General features: G+C 40.0%; 1 pseudogene; it reads left to right on the top strand.

Annotated features, from left to right (window-relative positions):
- Nucleotides 1-19,418, top strand: part of LOC118847370 — a 53,516-nt pseudogene that overhangs the window by 8,637 nt on the left and 25,461 nt on the right.

The following is a 19,418-nucleotide window of genomic DNA, read 5'->3' as shown; positions in this document are numbered from 1 at the left end:
ACCCTTTCATCAATTTAGGTGATCACATTTCTAAATCTCCTTGCACAGAGAATCTTTCATATCATTATTTGAAACTATAGCTTTAAATCACCAGATATATTCTCATAATAGAAAACTTTTTCACACAGAAAGTCTGTTCTCATGGTTAAATATCAGTATTATTAATTATTTACTTGTTATAACCACATATGACAGTTCCAAATTTTATCACATCCCTTTAAAAACCCAATTCACATATATCAAAATCAGATTAAAATTGCTATAATATCATTTCTAACCACACAATGGTCTTCTCAAATTTCACAATCTAAGAGAATTTTGGGAACACAATGCAAGTTTAGAAATACACAAACAATAATTTTCAGATGACATCTATTGCATTTCCAGATACACATGTAGAAATTATTCAGCTTGTTACTTTTGGTATTATATATTAATGTATTAATATATAAATACATGTATCACATATATTAATACATTAACATCCCAAATACACTTTATTTAGCTGTATATTCTTCAGCACCACTACCTCTGGCCCAGGTATAGGAACTTTTGCCTGGCCGTGAATGAACTTATGAAAGAAAGAGAAACTTAATTTTGCACCCACTTTTTCCAAGCTTCATCTTATACAAAAATGCCTAAAAGAATTTTTTTCAGACTCCCAAGGAAGATAAGAGCAGGAAAAAAATCCCTTTTAGTTTTCTAAAGGGCTCCTCCCTAGGTGGGGCCTGGCAGCCCCTTGAGGGCAAGGAGCCTACCCTTCCAAGCACTAACTAACCAGCCCTATTTCTTTACAAGTTTCCTTTTAGCTCAGCTCTGATAACCTTTCAATGTGGAGGGTGGGGGAAGGGTGAGGCCAGGAGCAGCACATGGCAGCCAAGAGGAGCACATGGACTCCTGACTAGACAGGTAATCTCAAGCTGCTACTCTACCACCCCCTAAATTCCTTATACAGGTTTTCTATTTCTCTCTTTCACAAATTTTACTTTTTAAATTTTACCACAAGGACGGGCTACAAAGGTACTCAGGGGCACAGGACTGACTGTCAGTCTGTGAATTTCTGTCCCTCTCCTCATTGCCCGGTGGGGAGGGCGATTTAAGTTTTTCCCTACAGTTCTCCTGCATTCTCTTCTAATCCGATCTGGGAGGAGAGGAGTTTGATTTAAGTGCTCTAACTTTTACTGCAGCCCTAGTGAAAAGATCTCAATGATTGTAATTCAGGTAAACTTCACCCCTTGCTCACTCCCAAAAACCTCTTTTGTACTTGAATCTAAGGGAATCCGGGACTAAGACAAATGCGAGAGTCCCGCTGAAGACTTTAACGGAGGTTTTAGCCAGAAGGCATTCATTGGGAGGAGGTGTTTTTCAGCAAGAGTGAGCTTCTAGAATGGATTTACAATTTCAGGAGTTCTTTCTTCCCAAATTCAACTAACCAATTTCCAAACTTTTAACAATTTAAAACCCAGAATTTGCCAAATTTTAACCCATTCCCCATAGTTCCACGCTGGCCAAACGGGACCCACAAGGAAGGGAGTCTGTTTCCCTAGTGACAGCCTGATATCTCTGGCTGCCTATGTTTCAGATTTTTTTCTTTTTTTTTTTCAACAAAACATAGACATTTCACAATTAACACAGACACGCGAACAGAGACGAACTCAAAACACAACAAAGTTCACGGTGTGGATCGAATTGAAGGCTAAACAGGTCCCCTCAGAGGAAAGATTTCCTCCTCAAAGATACGACCCCCAATCTTTCTCACACCTCAGCACGAAACAGAGAACCACACAGTGTGGGTGAAATCGAAGGCTAAACAAGTCCTCTCAGAGGAAAGATTTCCTCCTCAAGGATACGACCCCCAATCTCTCCACACCCAAAACACAAAACAGAAAACCAAATGGCATGAGCTGATTGAAGGCTAAACAAGTCCTCTCAGGGGAAAGATTTCCTCCTCAAGGATACGACCCCCAATCTTCCCACACCCCAATAGGAAGGGTGGCGTGCCAGCTTCCTAGCTCTGTACCACAGCCTCGTCAGGGTTTAGCATGGTATCAGAGATCCAAATGGCTAGCCCCAAACCAGAAAAACCTTACCTCTAGAGGTCTACAAACCAGAATTCTCCGTAGGCCGAAAAGGGACAGGTCAGCAAAGAGCCCATTCTCCGAGACCATCACTCCATATCAGAGTCCTAGGAAAAGAAATCCCCAGGAGCCGGCCCTCTGAAGTGAGAGAAGGTGGATCGGGGGCAGAGACTCCCTGTTGAGGTCCGGAATTCTGTGTGTGTCTCCAGGGCGATAACACGAAATACTGCCTCATCTCGCTGGGGCCTCCAAAATGTTGTACCAGAAGCGAGCGAGACACACCACAGAGTATAAGTTTTAAGTAGAGAATTTATTAGCCGGCGGCCATCGGGGTACGGCACCACAAATCAATGGCAAATGTGTTGGGGTGATGGCTTGGCTTATATAGGATATGGGGGTACAGAGTAAGGGGGAAGAGGAACAAAGGTCCTGGTTGATCAAAAGATTCAGTCAGGTTATCATACTAGTGGGATAATCTCATTTACATTCCTTGGTGGAGTCACAGAGTCCCAGGGATATCTCCCAGGAAGGGTCTATCAAGTTATCTCTCAGTGGGATGGGCCTATCTATTGACATTCCAGGAAGGAACCAAGGAGTCTCAGGGATATCTGCTAGACAGGATCTGCCAGGTTATCTCTCAGTGGGGATGGTCCTATCTATTGACATTCCAGGAAGGAGCCATGGAGTCCCAGGGGGTTTGCTAAATACTAAAGATATCTGAGTCCATTCTTTCTGGGGGGGCTTGTCAGTAGCTAGGGGTTACTCAGGGGTTCCTAATTTTCCTTGTATTACAACTCAGCCCTCCTTCATTCCTCAGAACTTCTCAGCATCGTCACCTACCATCTCTTTCTTTCTTCTGACCTTGGAAGAGGAGATTTTGTTAATCCTCCTACTCCATCCCATTGCCTCCTGCTCCCGCTCTTTCTAGGACCTCACTTCTGCAGTCATTCCCTCTGATGTATCTTCAGTTTTCTCCCTACTGGTTCCTTCCTGTCTGCCAACAAACATACTTTAGTCTCTTCAGTTCTAAAGAATTGTTCTTTTGACCACTCTGCCCCATCTGTTATATCGCTTTCCTCTCCTTTGCTGCTAAAATTCTCGAAAAGAGTTGTTGATGCCAGGTGCCTTCACTTTGTCACCACATATTCTATCCTCAGCCTTGATCATTTGAACTTTTACCTCCAAAACACTTCTAAAACTGCTGTTCCAAGGTCACCTCTGACTTCCTAATTGCAAAATTCACCAAGTTGTTTTTTTCAATCATACGGTAAATGAAAGAATGAAAATGAAAAAAATATCTATAAGTAGTTACTATGTGCTAAGAGCTGTGCTAAGCATTGGGGGTACGGAGACAAAATCAAGGTTGTCCTCTGCTCACAGAATTACATTTCTCATTGGGGAAGATTACATTTATAGGAATAAATTTAGTTCTGTGGTAGATAGTGTGTGGGACGAGTGAAGACCTCTCATAAAAGGGGAAAGAATTAAATAAAATAAAATAAGTAGAATAGACTTAGATATTTTCCTTTCCACAAGCTTAGCTAGTGACCGTAAGGCCCCCCCCCCCCCCCCCCCCCCCCGAGGTTAAGAACAGGTCCTGTGTATTTACCTAATGGCAAGAGGCCTGGAAGAAAGAAGGGTTGAGGTGAATAAGTCAGCAACCATAAAATTCTCTGAGGATAAGCATAAGACACAGGATACTCACCCCTGTACATTGACCCCAAGATAAGAGAACCTCTGTTTGGGGAAGAATGGATGGAAAGCCGAAAAGCCAGGTGCAATATAGATGTGCAAGATTAGGTAACTAACAACTAATTCCTGCCTGTCACCGATAACCGAACTGTTTGTTTAATCGTCATTGTCATTTAAGACAGATTTACTACCTTGAGACTGATAGTAGAATGAAGCAAGAATGGTGGGAAGTTTATGACTGTGGCCTGCTTGTAAAAATAACTATACTGTTTGCCCCTGGGTAGATTTATCGCGTCTAGATTGTACCCTCAAAGCTTATGTCTGCAAGCTGAGAGGAAGGAGGTTGGGAGGGGGAATTGCGGTTAGGGGCCTATATAAACACCCCAATTTTCTGTGTCCAGTGCGCTCTGACACTGAGAGACCTTCGGTGTCCGAGTGGCCCTTTCCCGGGATCGTAATAAATTTTCCTTTCTACTTTCACCTTGAGCCTCTGTTGTTAATTTTTGGATTCGTAAAATCCATCCCACACAATAGCAAAGCCCACAAGTTCCTAGGGCTTAGCAGCAGGGCAGATTGTAAGGCTTGATGATCCCCTGTCTTACTGCAATCATTTTATTGATGCTGCGTGAGTGACCACCTCTACTCAATGGTAGCACCAGCCACCCAGCAAAACCTTCCTCTTATCTTTGACTGTTACTTCTCCATCACTTCTCATTTCAAATCATTTACCAAGTCCCAGTAGTTTTACCTCAGATTATCTTTTGCATGTAGCCCTCTTGATGGGGTACAGGCCCAGAGACCTTTTCTTCCTAACCCCAAAAAAGCCCATTTGTCTTTAGGAATTCTCCTTGACTCTTCCCTGCTTGATTCGGTTTTAGCCTGAGGCTATAGCCTGGCATTCTTATTAGGCCCAAATCTCTCCCTCTATTGTTACTTTAGACATGCATGCCTTCAGTTATTTCCCAACCTTGATATTCCTTCAGGAACTTCCTGCCCTTGATCCCATTCTCTTGGATCCTGGACTCTGACTCCACCTTATCTTTCTTGGACTTCCCCTCAGAACCATCCCAACAGCCCCCCACCAGTCACCCCAGACAACCCCTCAATCTTTCCCACAATCTTTTATGTATTTAAATCCCATCTGGCTTCAACAAGGCACTCAGATTCTTTAGGAGTCTAGCCTATGGCGGGGCTGCTGGAGGATCTGGCCAGTGTAGCTGGTCCCTAATAAACTTTGTCTTTTTCTTTGGCTAAGAAGGCTTGAGTCGAATTCTTTCGGCAGGACCTGGTGCGTCAATATTTTGGGGTGTTGAGCACCTTTCAACCTTTCACCTCTTCACCTGCTAGTATAGGACCTCATCATCACCTCCCCTGGACTATCACATTAACTTAACTTCCCACTCCTCTTTCCAACCCATCCTTCATTACCAAACCTAGGTCTGGTTAGGTCACTTCTCTGCTCAGAAATCTTTAACAGCTTCTTACTGCCCATCAACTAGAGTTCTTACCGCCTTCGCTGGCATTCAAGGCCTACCAGAATAAGGTGGGTGCTGAGGTGTATCCCTGCATTGTCTCATATTATGACCTTCTGTATACTCTAGGCCTCAGGCAAACTTTCCCTCTCCAGAATATACCCATTTCCCTCCTACTGTCACCTTGTTCATGTTTTCCTCTGTTCCTGGAATGTCCTCCCTAGCCTTTCTCATCTTTTGAATTTCTTCCCATTCTTTAAAAACCTAACTCATATTCTTCTACCTCCATGAAGTATTTGTTGCTGCCCATCCCTCTTCCTGTCACATAGCACTTTGAACCACTTTGATGCACTTAACCATGTAATATTTTGTATTACATGTATGTATATCTTATCCCTAGACTCCATAGGACCTACACTACGAAGGCAGGGATGATGTCTTATCTAAATGTTTTATCCACTCTCCTGGCTTGTGCAATATCCTGTACATAATAAACATTTGTTGAATTTACTTAACCATGTAAAGTAGGTTCTTTTCATTTTTAAAATGAGGAAACTTAGATTCACTAAATTGTGAAACATTTGGCTAATATGTCAATGCTAGCACTTAAAACGAAGTCTTATGACTCCCAAGTTACAAGAAATTTAGATCCCAAGGTCATGCTGCAGAAAGGAAAAAAAGATAAATCTTGGGTGTTGCATGTATAGGGGGCTGGGGTTCTAGCAATTTACTGCTCATGCAGTACTTTGAGTCCTAATCTTTAGATGTTCAGACATTACCTGAATTTCCCTCAAGGCTATTCTCATTTTGGACTTCTTCATACCACCAGGATAAGCTTATCACCTTAAATCTTATCACCATGCTGTTCCTAAGTAAAAATTTCTAGACTTTTGGCTGCTTGTTGCTTGTTGAAATCATCTTGCCTTTTCAGGTTCGACAGAAATGGAGTCACAGAGAAGTCAAAATAAACTGTTGTGAAACCCTGAACAGCTCTATTTCTTCTTGCCTTTTCAGGTGTGGGCAGTACAACAGTCCCCAAAGATTGGCCTGGATTTGGCTTCTGGTACTAGAAAAATGGCTAGAATGGAACCTGGTAAGGATCTTCTTTACAATTGAAACGAGCCTCTGAGATGGAGATTGAGAATGAACTGTTAGTAGTGGAATCCTCTTGGTGGATCCTATGTTTTCTATGTTGGTGATTTCTTTTCATCTGAGATTTACCAAAACTTACGTAACAGTGCTTCTTTGAATAGAGCTTCTTACAGGCTGTGTGAGTGTGGACAACTGTTGAACACCACTATGGATATGAAGAAGACGAGAGAAAAAAGGTCATAATATTAATAATACAGTTAAACTACAATCAGTTGTTGATTATGTCATGGTAGTGGGCAAATATGTAAATAATTGAAGTTCAGAAATATTTTTAAAACCTCGTTGTAATACATATGGGTTAGGATGCAACTTTTCTCACACGCATGCACATGCACAGGCACGCACAGGCATGCATAATTAAAAGAATATTAATCCTATTAAGGGTACAAATAGGGCTTTTAAAAATTTAATTATTAGAACATTTTTTTTCCTTCCCTTTAGAAAGTTTGCATACTAAATCAGTCAAAACATTTCTTAGCATTACTCTGAGGCAATATTGATTAATATTTGTTGGCTTTTACTTAAATTACGGTGTACATTAAAAGTTTTTTGTAAGCCTACATTTATGTACCAAGTCTTCTCATCAGACCGTTCCTTTCTTCATTCCAAATTGCTTTTTATTCTGTTTTTATTGTCACCAGAGACCAAATCTTTTCAGCAGAGATGCCAAAAAGCAACCAAGATGGTCAACTTAAATTGACCTCTTACTCTTTGCCATCTTTCTGGGGAAAGCACTAATGCACAACATAATGACCAAAATCAAGCAAGAAAAGGGAGACATGAGAAGCAGAGTGCCTGCATGAACAGGGATTATAGTTTATTTTTAGACTTATGGAAGGAGTTTGAAATAAAATGTTTAACAGTTTCTGAAGAGGAAAAGTTTATTGTTCCCACTTAGGGATCTTTCTGTCTTAAACATTGAATTTCTTGAACCAGGTGAACTTTCACCTCTCATTTGCTTGCTTTACGAACGCTTGCTCAACTGGATCAGGAATTTTCTTGCACCAGGGGATTTCATTATCCAGTCACCCTGCCTGGTCCTTTTCCTTCATTTTCACCGCACAGGCTAAGCATAACTTTTGTCTTGGTTTTTCCAAGATTAAAGTAAATACTTTTGCCCCTTAAAACCACAGTAACTCTGTTTTTTAAAACAGCTTCAAAGATGTGATGAGTCCTCTGGGAGCTGATTAAACTTACCCTAAAACCCACATGGAACCTGCAGCATTAACCTCTGACTTTCCTTCTCAAGGTGCTTCAAAACCAGACAAAAAAGTCTTGCTATCTTTTAAACTGCTTGCTGTGGTTCCCTTTCTAAACCTCCTAACTTCTGCTAAAAGTTTCCTTTTTGATTTTCAGATTAGTGTGTAACCTTCTTCTCTTTTTCTTTATTCCATTTTTGCTTTTCTCCCTTTCATTTTGTTGTGATTTTTCTAGGTATTATTTTCAGGGTGGATCTTGTACTTAAGATGGTTGGCATCTGTGTTTTAGATAAAGTACATAAATTCTTGACAGTTGAAGAAAAATATGAATATGAAATCTGCTTATGAATCTGTGGATAATGATTGTCACATAATGAATAAAATCAATGTTAGTCAGCTTGGCTTTAGAATTCTAAATGGAAGCCCTAACCTGTTCCTTTCAATTAAGAATATGCTGTCTGGGTAACTTAATTATTTCTCACAGACCCAGGCAGCTATACAAGCCTCTATCTTCCTACATGAATCCTCTTCCTTCAACTATCATAGTCCTTTCCCGCTTTACTCCCTCCTGAAAAGACCTTGACACACAAATTAATGAAAATGTCATAACAATATAAGGAATTATCTCATCAAAAATATTAATGGAAACAATACATAAGTTTAGCAGATTTGCAGGACATAAAATCAGTCTGCCAATATCATCTGCATTCTTATTCACTAGTTATAAAGATCAAGAAGGGATAAAGCAGAAATCTCATTTATGATGAAAGGAAGCCCATCAAATATGTAGGAATTGACCTACCTAGAATACTTAAGATCCCTGTATAAGGGCTATAAAACTAGAGTGACCAAAATAGAGGAGGACCTAAATAATTGGAGAGACATTTGGTATTAATAAAATAGGCCAAATTAATATAGTAAAAATTACAAATTGCCCATATAAAAAGTTTGAAAAACTGGAATAGTTATCTCTTTTGTAAAAAGAGAGTAAATATTTTTCTGTGCCACAAATAGAAGGGATCATTAGGGACAAATCTATATGCTTGACTACATTAAAATAGTGAAAGATAATACATTAGGGGAAATATTTATAGCAAATGGGATGGATAAAAAACTTGACATTTTAAATATCTAGGGAGCTGTTCATAATGTGCTGTGGTAACTTTAATTCCACAGCAGGTAAATGACCAAGGGATAAGAATAAGATCATTTTCAAAGAAAAAAAATTGTTAATAATCACTTCAAAAACCTTCAACTTCCCTAATAATCAAAGAGATGTGTATTAAAATAACTTTGAAGTACCCCTTCATACCCATCAGACTTGTGAAAATAATGAAAGGCGGTGGAGCTTAGTATTGGCAGGGCTGTGGAGGAAAAGGCCATAATTGAGCAGTATACAGTAAAAGCTACAGCAATATTCATCCCCTTTGACCAAGCAAGTTCATTTCTGGAAATATACTCTGGAGGTATTGAAATTTAAAAAATTACCCATTCCAAGATTATCATAGAAGTTTGTAATGCAGTTGTAATAAACCTGAAGTAACCTAACTGTCCTTAAATAGGAAGCTGATTAAATAATTTGTATTAAATTAACAGGATGGAATGCCATTTATTCAACAGACATTTAAATTTAATGTCATTGAGACTGACAAGTATATAAAGAAGGATATAAAGAAAATTGCTTTGCAACAAATTTTTCTGGACAAGATCTAATATCCAACATATATAAGAAACTGATTCAAATATTTAAGAGTCATTCCCCAGTAGAGAAATGGTAAAAGAATATGAGCAGGCAATTCTCAAAGGAATAAATTCAAGCTATCAAAATCCTTGTGAAAAAATGCTCCCAATTAATAATAAAAATACAAATTAAAACAACTCTGAAGTTCCACCTCGTACCTTTCAGATTGGCAAAGTTGACAAAAAAGAAAAATAACATTTGTTGAAGGGATGGCCAAGAATACGGGCACCCTGTGCATTATGGGTAGAGTTGTAAGTTGGTTCATCCATTCTGGAAAGCAATTTAGAATCATTCCCCAGTATGACTTAAGCTGTGCATATATCCCTTCATTCAGTGATAACCCCTATTAAGCCTATACCCCAAAGACATCAAAGAAAGAGGAAAGGAACCCACACGTTCAAAAAGAGTCATATGGGGAATAGTTGGACAAATTGTGGTAATGAATGTAGTGGAATATTACTGCGCCATAAACAATAATGAAAAGGATGGTTTCAGACACATCTAGGAAGACTTGAAGCAGCTAATACAGGGTGAAGTGAGCAGAATTTAGAGAGTAATGTGTATAGTAACAACACCATAAAGAAAAACAACTTTGAAAATCATCAAGATTAAGAACTCTGATTGATGCAGTGACAAAAACCAAGATTCCAAATGACCAGTGATGACATTCTACCTACCTCTTGGCAGACAGATGATAAACCTAGTACAGAATTAAATGTTCATTTTCAGATGTGTCCAATGTGGAGATTTGGTTTGCTTGACTATGCATATCTAATTAAAGTTTTTTTTTCCTTTCTTTCTTGGGGGAGGGGTGGAGTGATGCCAAAAAGGGGGACAGTGATGGGGTTACCAGAATGAAAGAAAAACAAAAGTAATAAAAGAAGGTCCTTGTAGTATTTTTAAAAGATGCATAGGAGAGAATAAAATTTCAGTAGGAAACAGATTAGCAAGACAGTTTTGAAAATATGTTGAATGAATTATACACTTGAAAACTGAAGTAAGTTGGTCATAATACAGACTTACAGCTTCTTGTGCTATTTTTTGTTATTTGCATATGCAAATGGTCAACTTATTTGGCATTAAGATCAGAATTTTAAAGCCAAATAAATCTGGCAAAACCCTTATGAAATAATGCAAATAGAAAAAACTTTAAACTAGAAGAAAGGCTATGCATTAACTATGATCAAGTAAGCTAAGTAAATGAAAATGAATATACAAAGAATTTTGGTGGGCATTTTTGACAGTGCCTGAATACTTTAATTGCTAACCAAGTACAATTGGTTTTAGTCATGTTCAGTATTAAGTTTTAAATGATATATTTAACAACAACAACAAAGAAACAGGATTATGTATTTTGAATGGAAAGTAGGTAAATCTAGCATCCATCCTGATGTTGGCAGGTGCTTCCTACTTTAGGTTGGGATTCCCTTCACCTTGTTTGTTATTTAAAAGAACTATGATAGATGTCCTCAGGGTTTTGAGATATAGCATTGTTTTTTATGGTTCCACGGGCCACCTCAGACCATAGATTGTTCCAGTTGGTCCATGGGGATAAGGAGATTAATTTTTGAACTGAAAAAGGTTGTGAATTTAAAGGTTTAGGAACTATGCCTCTAAGCTAAATGTAATTGTGAAATGAGAAGATGAGACTCTTTTTTTATTTTTTTAACTGGACCTCTGGTTTCACTGAAGGAGACAGTAGGTAGTGAGGAACTTCTGCCAAGGTGGAAGACCTTAATAACTTCTTGATAACTTGTACATTCAGAGAATTTCCTGAGGTACTGAGAAATGAAGGAACTTAGCTGGGGCTATAGAGCTAGTATGTCAGATTTAGAACTTGAACTCAGATGATTCTGATGCTATTTCACATTGCCTCTCACAACTTAATATAAAATCACCCATTCTAGAATACTAAAAAATGAGTATACAGCACTGCCTTAAGCCTTCTATGTTCTTGGAGAATAATTCACATATCCACTTCTCATCATGATCAGCACAGAAATTCCAGCATAAAAGGGGCCATCTGAAATGTTTAAAGCTGATTACTATGACCTTTTGTCTCATCTGCTCAAGTTAGAGGTAAAGTGGGGACTTGGGCATAAGATTGGCTGCCCTTTTATTGTGAATCAATTAACAAACATTTGTTATGCGTCTCTCTATGCCAGGCACTGTGCTGGTATCTCAGTATACACTGACTGAAGTCGAAACTTTTTTTGCCCCCCACCCCGCCATGTGCCTTACAGTCTAGCTAGGAGATACCACATTCAGAAAAGCCTTCATATAGACAATAGCACTTCACTTAAGCCCTGTAGGAAACTAGAGACTCCCCAAAATGAAGGTGAAGAGGAGGGAAAACTATTCCAGGCATGGGAGATAGCCAGTGCCAAGGTGAGAGATGCACGGTTATATAGGAAGAACATTAAGAAGGCCAGTCTGGAAGGGCTGCGGTGTTCCTAGAAGGACAGGAACTGTAGGTTGGGGTCAGATTATAAAGGACTTTAAATGCCAAACAAAGGAGTTTATATTTGAGCCTGGAAGCAACACAAAGCCGCTGGAGTTTGAGAAGGGTAACAATGGCAGCACTTAGGGAAGACCAATTTGACAGCTGTGTGGAGAGTGGACTGAAGAGGGGAGAGACTCAAGGCAGGGAGACCAAATAGGAAGCTACTACAGGAATCCAGGAAATCCATAACCATTTATTAAGGACCTACCATGTGCCAGGCGCTGTGCTAATGCTGGGGATACAAAAAGGGGCAAAAGACAGTTCTCGCCCTCGATGACCTCATACTCTAATAAGGGAGATAACAAGCAAACAAATACCTACTAACAAGCTATGCACAGGATAAATAAAAATAAAAGAGGGAAGGCCCTAGAATGAAGAAGGGCTTAAAAAGGCTTCCTGTTGAAGGCAAAATTTTAGTTAGGACTTTGAGGAAGCCAGGAGGTAGAGATGAGAAAGGATGGGGTGTTTGATAGGTATGTTTGAAAGCAGCGAGGAAGGAATGAGTATCACATAGAGAAGGAATATTAGAGAAAGAGAAGGAATGATAGCACGATATGATGGAGAGGACATTAGGGGGTGAGATGAGTTAATCAACAAGCATTTTTTAAGTATCTACTACATGCCAGGCACTATGCTAGGGTCTGGGGATATTAATATAAAGACAAAACATTCTCTGCTTTCTATCAGGAGTACACATAGCGGGGAGAGCCTTGACAAGGGCAAGAAGAGATTGGGATGAAGGAGGAGAGAATGGGGGGAGGATGTCAAGGGGCTTTGAGATGAAGACAGAAGGAGAGGGAATGGTGTAATTTTCTTTCAGAGAGAAATTCAGTATCACTGGGACTGAGAGAGTAAGAGGGAAGCGGGGATTTATTAACCATGTGGGAAGACTCCAGGCAGAGAATTCACAATTGTATTGGGCCTCACCTTTATGGTATGGGGATGGTCTAACTTTACTGGACCTCTGCTGAGTTACCATGAGATCTGGCTATGCCCATCTGCCCTGCCACAACCTGTTTAGCTGTTTTTCAGGTAATGGGTATGTCTTTATTTTCAAGTTTTGTGCTGCAGCTATAGTATCCTGAAAAGTTATGATATTAATATTTTTGTACAACTGTAATAGTAATTAAGGTGGGACTTTTTGCTTTTCTTAAGTGCCTTTAATGATTCTGGCCTTTGTTTGAATGGGGCAGATAAAGTGGGATCTTTTTGTCTTGGTTATTTCTTAGCACAGAGACAACTGGGAGTCTTTGATTTGTATATGATGTGATACTGGGGATGGAGAACTTTCCCAGACCCAGCCTGGGTGAAGTCAGAGCCCTCAGGGCTCCAAACTGGGTATGATTGAGAATAGCTTGGCATTTGATTTTGGGCCCACATTCAGGGAAGGAGTGTTGAGACTCTGGGCAAGCTGCAAACTGCCCTCCAGCTTTGCAACCCAGATGTTGGTACTGGTAGCTATGTATTGTGATTTGAATCAGATAAGGTCTGTCTGTTGATGTTTGTAATTTGTTTGTATTTGCTCTGAAGTTCGGGCGCTGATCTTTTCCCCCTGAACTGTGAATGATATTTGTATGTTTGATTAAACTGAGATTGTTAACCCCTTAAAGTTACTTTCTTTAGTAAAGCAGATCAAAGAACCTATGTGGGCAGCTTTCTGGGCGCTGGTTGTTGGTGGATCTTACACACCCACAGCAGCTGCTAGCAAGATTGTTACTACAACAACATGGATCTTTTTCCTTTGTCTTTGATATTTTCCGAGTATAGGCTGAGTAGTGGCATTATTGGGTCGTGTGGTGCGTAGAATTTAGTTGACTTTTGGAATATACAGAACTTAAATAATTAACAAATAAGCACACAAGTTGCTTTTGTTATTTGTCTCCTTCCAGGTCTGTCCACAGTTCTGTCACTTTTAGCCCTGTTTTCCTTTCTTTTCCCATTTTTTTCTTAATATCATTGTAATTGGTGTGCCTACAGTTCTGATTTCACTGCATTAAGTGTACTTTATTTCAGGACAACCTCAAGTCATAGGCTAGCCCAGGTGAGAAATGTGCCTATAATTTGTTTGCCCTCAACTTGGACTTTAGCCTCTGTGGTTCTTCTTTCCAATTCTTCCAGAAGTTTCCCCTGTCTACTTTACGGAGAAGGACAGAGTTTCTTTTGCTATCAGAAGATCTACAAAATAACATTCCAGAAGACATCCTTAAGGTGAGCCTCTCTGAGGAAAAGACTAGGAAGAAAGCTTGTATTACACGTTTCTTTCCCCAGGTTATTCTAAGTTATTAAAGTTGTTCCCCTTGCTAAGGTGCTTCTAAGAGAGGCTGCCTTTCAAGATAGTGGCTACACAGTATTCTTTACCCTCCCATGCCAGTCTAGGTTTCCTTTAATTTAGCAAATATTTATTAATCACCTGTTGCATGCAGGGTACCTTGGTAGGTCCTGGGGATGCTAGAACAAGAAGGAAACATTCTCTGCCCTTCAGGGACCTTCAGTTCTACTGGAGGTTGAGACATAGCTGTCAAAGCATTCTAGGCATCCTTCCAGAGCTTATAGCTGCTTATTTTACCTACTTTCTCTACTGCTTATAGATTGGTTAGACTGGTTGTTAGAAGAGAAAGGGAAATAGGTTGTCACATTATATGAGTAGGGGCACCACAGTCCCGTGAGCCATTCCTGAGTCTATAAAAGCTATTATTGACCTACTGTGTGCTTTGCACCATACTAAACTATGAAACATACAAGAAAAATAGAAAACATGGTCACTATCCCCAAGGAACTAAGTCGGTTTGGAGAGACAAGACAATGGAGCAATTAGGTGCTAAACCGTATGATACTAATTTTAAGTGCTCTTTGTTTATAGAAAGAAGGGGTGCTATGGGAATGAAATCGTGCGGCCAGTCCTTATCTCAAATATGTAGGGTATGTTGGGTTGGGAAAAGACTAGAAGCAGTTAAGGCAGCTGGGAGGTTGTTGGCATAATGAAGTGATGAGGCCCTGATGACTGTGCGAATGGAGAGGAAGGGATGACTCCATTGTGAAGGAAAGAACAGGTTTTGGTAACAAATTCTATATTGGTCATGAAGGAAACATAAGAAAGCACAAAAGTGGTAGCTTTTTAGGCATTTCTGACCAACTACTCTTCCCACAGGAGCTGTATGAGTCCATACCACAAGATGATATAGGGCCTTTGACTGACAGCATTAGGAAGGGCGAGAATTGGGCTCACCAGCTCAGCACAAAAGCTGTTTCCACCCTCTGGGACCTCCTGTGGCAGGCACCCCCACAGGCACAGGCCCTGCTGGATCTCTTGCTTGGAGAGGACAATGGCATAGGAGCCTGTGGCTGGCCTTTGCACAAACCATTGATTGACTTTATTCAGAAAGCACTGAAGTCTCTAAAGGGTCCCAGCCCTATCCCCTCTGGGGTAGCTGATGCCATCTATGGAACTCTGCGTATGCTACGCTGCCCTGCAGAACCACTTGGGGTTGAATAGCATCTCCTGTGTGATGAGCTCCTTAGAGCTTGTGAAACTGAAGGTGGTCTCCTGCAAGAGGAGCAACTCTTGGGGTGCATGATAAGGAGACGTAGCTGGAGCCTGGTTGCTGTATATGGCGATATCTACGCAGAACAGGTGAAGGAAAAGCCATTGGCCTCTAAAACGTTGGGAAAAGGTAAGTTTTTTCTCTTCTCCACCCTGTCTGTATCCAGGGATCAAAGCCTTCTCTTTGCTAAATTCTGGTATGTTAACTTCTTTTGGGTCCACACCCTCCATGTAGTCTAGGAAATCTGGTAAGAAAAACTAGGTAGTAATGGGGATAAGGGAGTCTTGGGTATTATTTTGCCAAAGCTACATGATAAGTTATTAGCAATAAGAAAGAAGGGGTTTTTTTCAGAGTAGAGAAATGGGAAAGTTATTGAAAGTTGTGAAGTTATAAACTCTTGCATCAGTTATTTAAAAATGGAGTTGATCATAGGAGCTGAGATACTGGTTTTTCCTCAGTGTAACTCCTGCTGTGTTGTTGATTTCTAGTTCCACCTGAACATCTGGATCCTGAGAAGGCAATGCTAACTCTGTTCTCCAATCCTAATACAACCCAGGCGTGGAAGATGGCCTGTTTTTACTGCTTGAGTGGCCACGAACACCTTCTGGAGCAGATCCTGGTATGGGCAAGTCAGGTTACTCTATAATTCATAGAGAATCACAGAATTTAGCACTGTTGGTTCAACCCATGCCCAACGAATCCCCCTTTTTATCATCTCTGGTATCCAGACTCTGCCCCAGCCTACCCCACACTGCTGACTGGTATTGATTGAGTTTGCAGTCCAAAAAAAACCCTCAGACCTCTTTGAGACAAACTGCTCTCTAACCATCTTCTCCCATATGTACTTTTAAAGTTGGTTTTTTGAACCCAAGTATAAGTCCTCCGCTAGTATGAAATTTCATCTAATTAGATTCGATCCGATGCTCTTGCTCTAGGACTGCTATCACACAGAAGCTTCTTCAAGTAGCATCTGAGCAACAATCTGGGGTGGCTGTCCTTGGGTGTCCACTAAAGCTTAGTTATGACCCTGCTGGTGAGTCCTAAGAAGGATGCCATATTTTTGTATACTGATTCTGTCATCCAGCTTGTTAGCTACAATATCTCCTAGCCTTGTGTCATTAAGTTTGATGAGCATGCCCTCTGTGCCTTTATCCAAGTCATTGATAAAAAGTGTTAAGCAACATAGATCCCTAGGGCACTCTGGCCCTGGAGATTTCCTGCCATAATGAAATTAAACCATTAATGGAATGACCCCTATGAATTTGTCCATTTAAGCAGTTATGTCCACATTTCTCCATCTTCTCCACAGGAATAGTTTGAACTACCTTATCAAATGTTTTGTTAAAAAAATCTATGCAAACTATGTTTAGGCATTCCTCTCACCCACAAATTTAGTAATCCTGTGGGGGGAGGGAGAAAGTAAGGTTAATCTAGCACAGGGGTAGGAATCTGTGACCTTAGGGCCACATATGGCCCTCTAGGTCTTCAAATGCAACTCTTTGACTGAATCCAGGCTTCACAGAACAATAAAAGGATTTGTTCTGTAAAACTTGGACTCAGTTAAAAGAACTAGGATTTAGAAGGCCATGTATGGACTCGAGGCTTCAGGTTCCCCACCCCTGGCCTAGCATGACTTATTGCTTGATGAAGTCATGCTTTCTCTTTGTAATCTCTACTTTTCTATATGTTCACTGACTGGTTTTTAAAATGACCCATTCTAGAATTTTCCCAAGAATTCAGACTTACTGGCCTATATTTTTAGACTTTATTCTCTTCCCTTTTTTGTCCACATCTGAATTACCTCTCCTAATTTCAATGGCTTTTCAGCTGTTACTGACAGTGGCTTGCTTGCCTCTCACATTTAGCCATTCTTTAAGCATCGAAGGATGCAGTTTATCTGGACTAGGTGACTTAAATCTATCAAAGATGACTGAGGGTTCTCTTCTTATCATCTTACTTACTTACTTTGGATATTGGCTCCCTATATCAGCTCTCTATCAGCTATTGGCCTGTAATTTCCAGTCCACGGGTCATTCTGGACAACCAGTTATGCTCACTCCACCCCCAGCAGCAGTCCTATCTCTTCCTGAACTCCCTTTTAGGTGTCCATAGATCCCTTTATCAGCCTCAGCGTATTCTCGACTTTAGTATTCCTGACACTATTTTTATAGGACTGTGCCACTCTTTTATTCATCTTCTTTTGCCTGCCTGTGCTTCCATCTTCAATTTCTATCTTTTAAAAAATATAAGTTGGGTGGTCAGTTCCTTGTGCAGCTGCAGCTTACTCTTCAGACAATTCCGTTTTTCTTCCTCATTGGGATCGTTTCCCTTGGTCTTCAGAATTTTTCATTCTTCTTGGGCTAACTTCCCCTGCAGAATGGAGTCCTACTTTTCCTTCCCCTACACTTCCTGAGACCTAGGGTACCTGTCAAACTACACTCAACTTTTGTTCTCTTCAATCACAACCTCTAAGAAGGAGTGGTTACTTCCTCCAAAGATCCTGCCATTTCTACCCCAGCAACCAGCTCTTCCCAGTTAGTGAGAATTAGATCTGATATAGAATTTCCTCTTAGTTCCAATTTTTTAAGGATAAAATTATTAATGCAAATCAGGATGTCATGAGCTGTTATCCTTTTGGCAGAGAGAGAGTTCCAAAAAGATCACTTCTCCATGCAAGGTCTATGATCTGTTTCCTGAACTCATCTATTTCTTTCTGTTTAGGTGGTCTGTGGCATACAAAATTGCTTGTATTTCTTCTTCCATTGAACTTTGTCCAGATGTTTTCCACTACTCTTATTTATTCCGATTCCTGGATTTCCTCACATGAGAATAACTTATTAATATGCACTGCTTTTCTACTCCATTCTTCTTCTCCTTTACCTGTCCTGTTTCTTGTAAATAAGATACACCCATCTTGGGCCATATTCCAATATTGGATTTTATTCCATCAATCTCAGTGATGCTTCAGGTCAAATTTGCTACCTTATGTGAGGACAACTAGTTCTTCTTGCTTCTTGCTTAAATTTTGAGTATTTATAGGTTGTTGAGGCTATTGAGTTTACTATTGGCTCCTTTCTTGGATTTTATCTCCTGTGATTTCTGAGTGTCTCATCTGCTATTCTTTCTTCATTCTAGCTATCCATGGTTAGAAAATCACCTAAAACTAGGCAGTTTCTTCCCTTTCCCATCCTTTTTAAAAGTCCTTTTGATTAAGTTTGCATATGCCCAACTAACCATTCATTCTTACCTGCTTTTATTAAGTTTAGTTCATCCCCATCTAATCATTGGATTTAAGTCATGGTACAGTCATGGTACAAATCCCATTCTCAGACACCACTATTTTAGTCAACTGTTTACTTCCCAAATTGCTTTTTCTTTTTTACCATTTGCCATCAGTAATCAACAGTGAGAAAAAAAACAACCTATGCCTATATTATCTTTAGTTTCTTACTCAAAACCTCATAATCTTTTACAATACTTTTTAGGCACCTTCTGGCAATATTATTTGTGCCTATGTGAAACACTAAATTGCATTACAGACTTCCATTCTGATAAATATTAGATATATGCCACTGTAATACAAGAGACTTCTCTATTATTGTTAGCATGTGAGCAAATAACTGCCGCAGTGTCCCTACACAGGGAATCATCAGTCACTGTCCTGCTCTTCATTTCTTCCTCCGACTCTAATTGGAGGATTTCTCCTCTGATGGTTTTGGTGGTTCTCCTGTGATTCCTTGGAGGACAAGCAACTGCTTCCTCTTTGGAACTTCCTTCTCTTCAGGAAGAGCCTTAAATCTGTTATTTAGCTGTAAATCTACAGTTCCCTTTTTCCTTTTGTTCCTGTAATCTGTAGTACTCATTCATCTTCCATCTTCTTAGCTAGGGTCTAGTCTCCTGTCCTCTACCTCAAATCCCCCATTTTTTCCCCACTGAAGCTCTGCTTTCACTTCTTTTAGGAACACTTAAATGACCCTAATGGCCTTGAATATAGAGAGGCATTTCCCAGGTCCTTTCATCTATTCTTCAAGAAGGAAGA

This window comes from Trichosurus vulpecula, chromosome 4, assembly GCF_011100635.1.
Source record: "Trichosurus vulpecula isolate mTriVul1 chromosome 4, mTriVul1.pri, whole genome shotgun sequence".
In the NCBI taxonomy this organism is placed as follows: domain Eukaryota; kingdom Metazoa; phylum Chordata; class Mammalia; order Diprotodontia; family Phalangeridae; genus Trichosurus; species Trichosurus vulpecula.
This window is presented reverse-complemented; position numbering and strand designations above follow the sequence as displayed.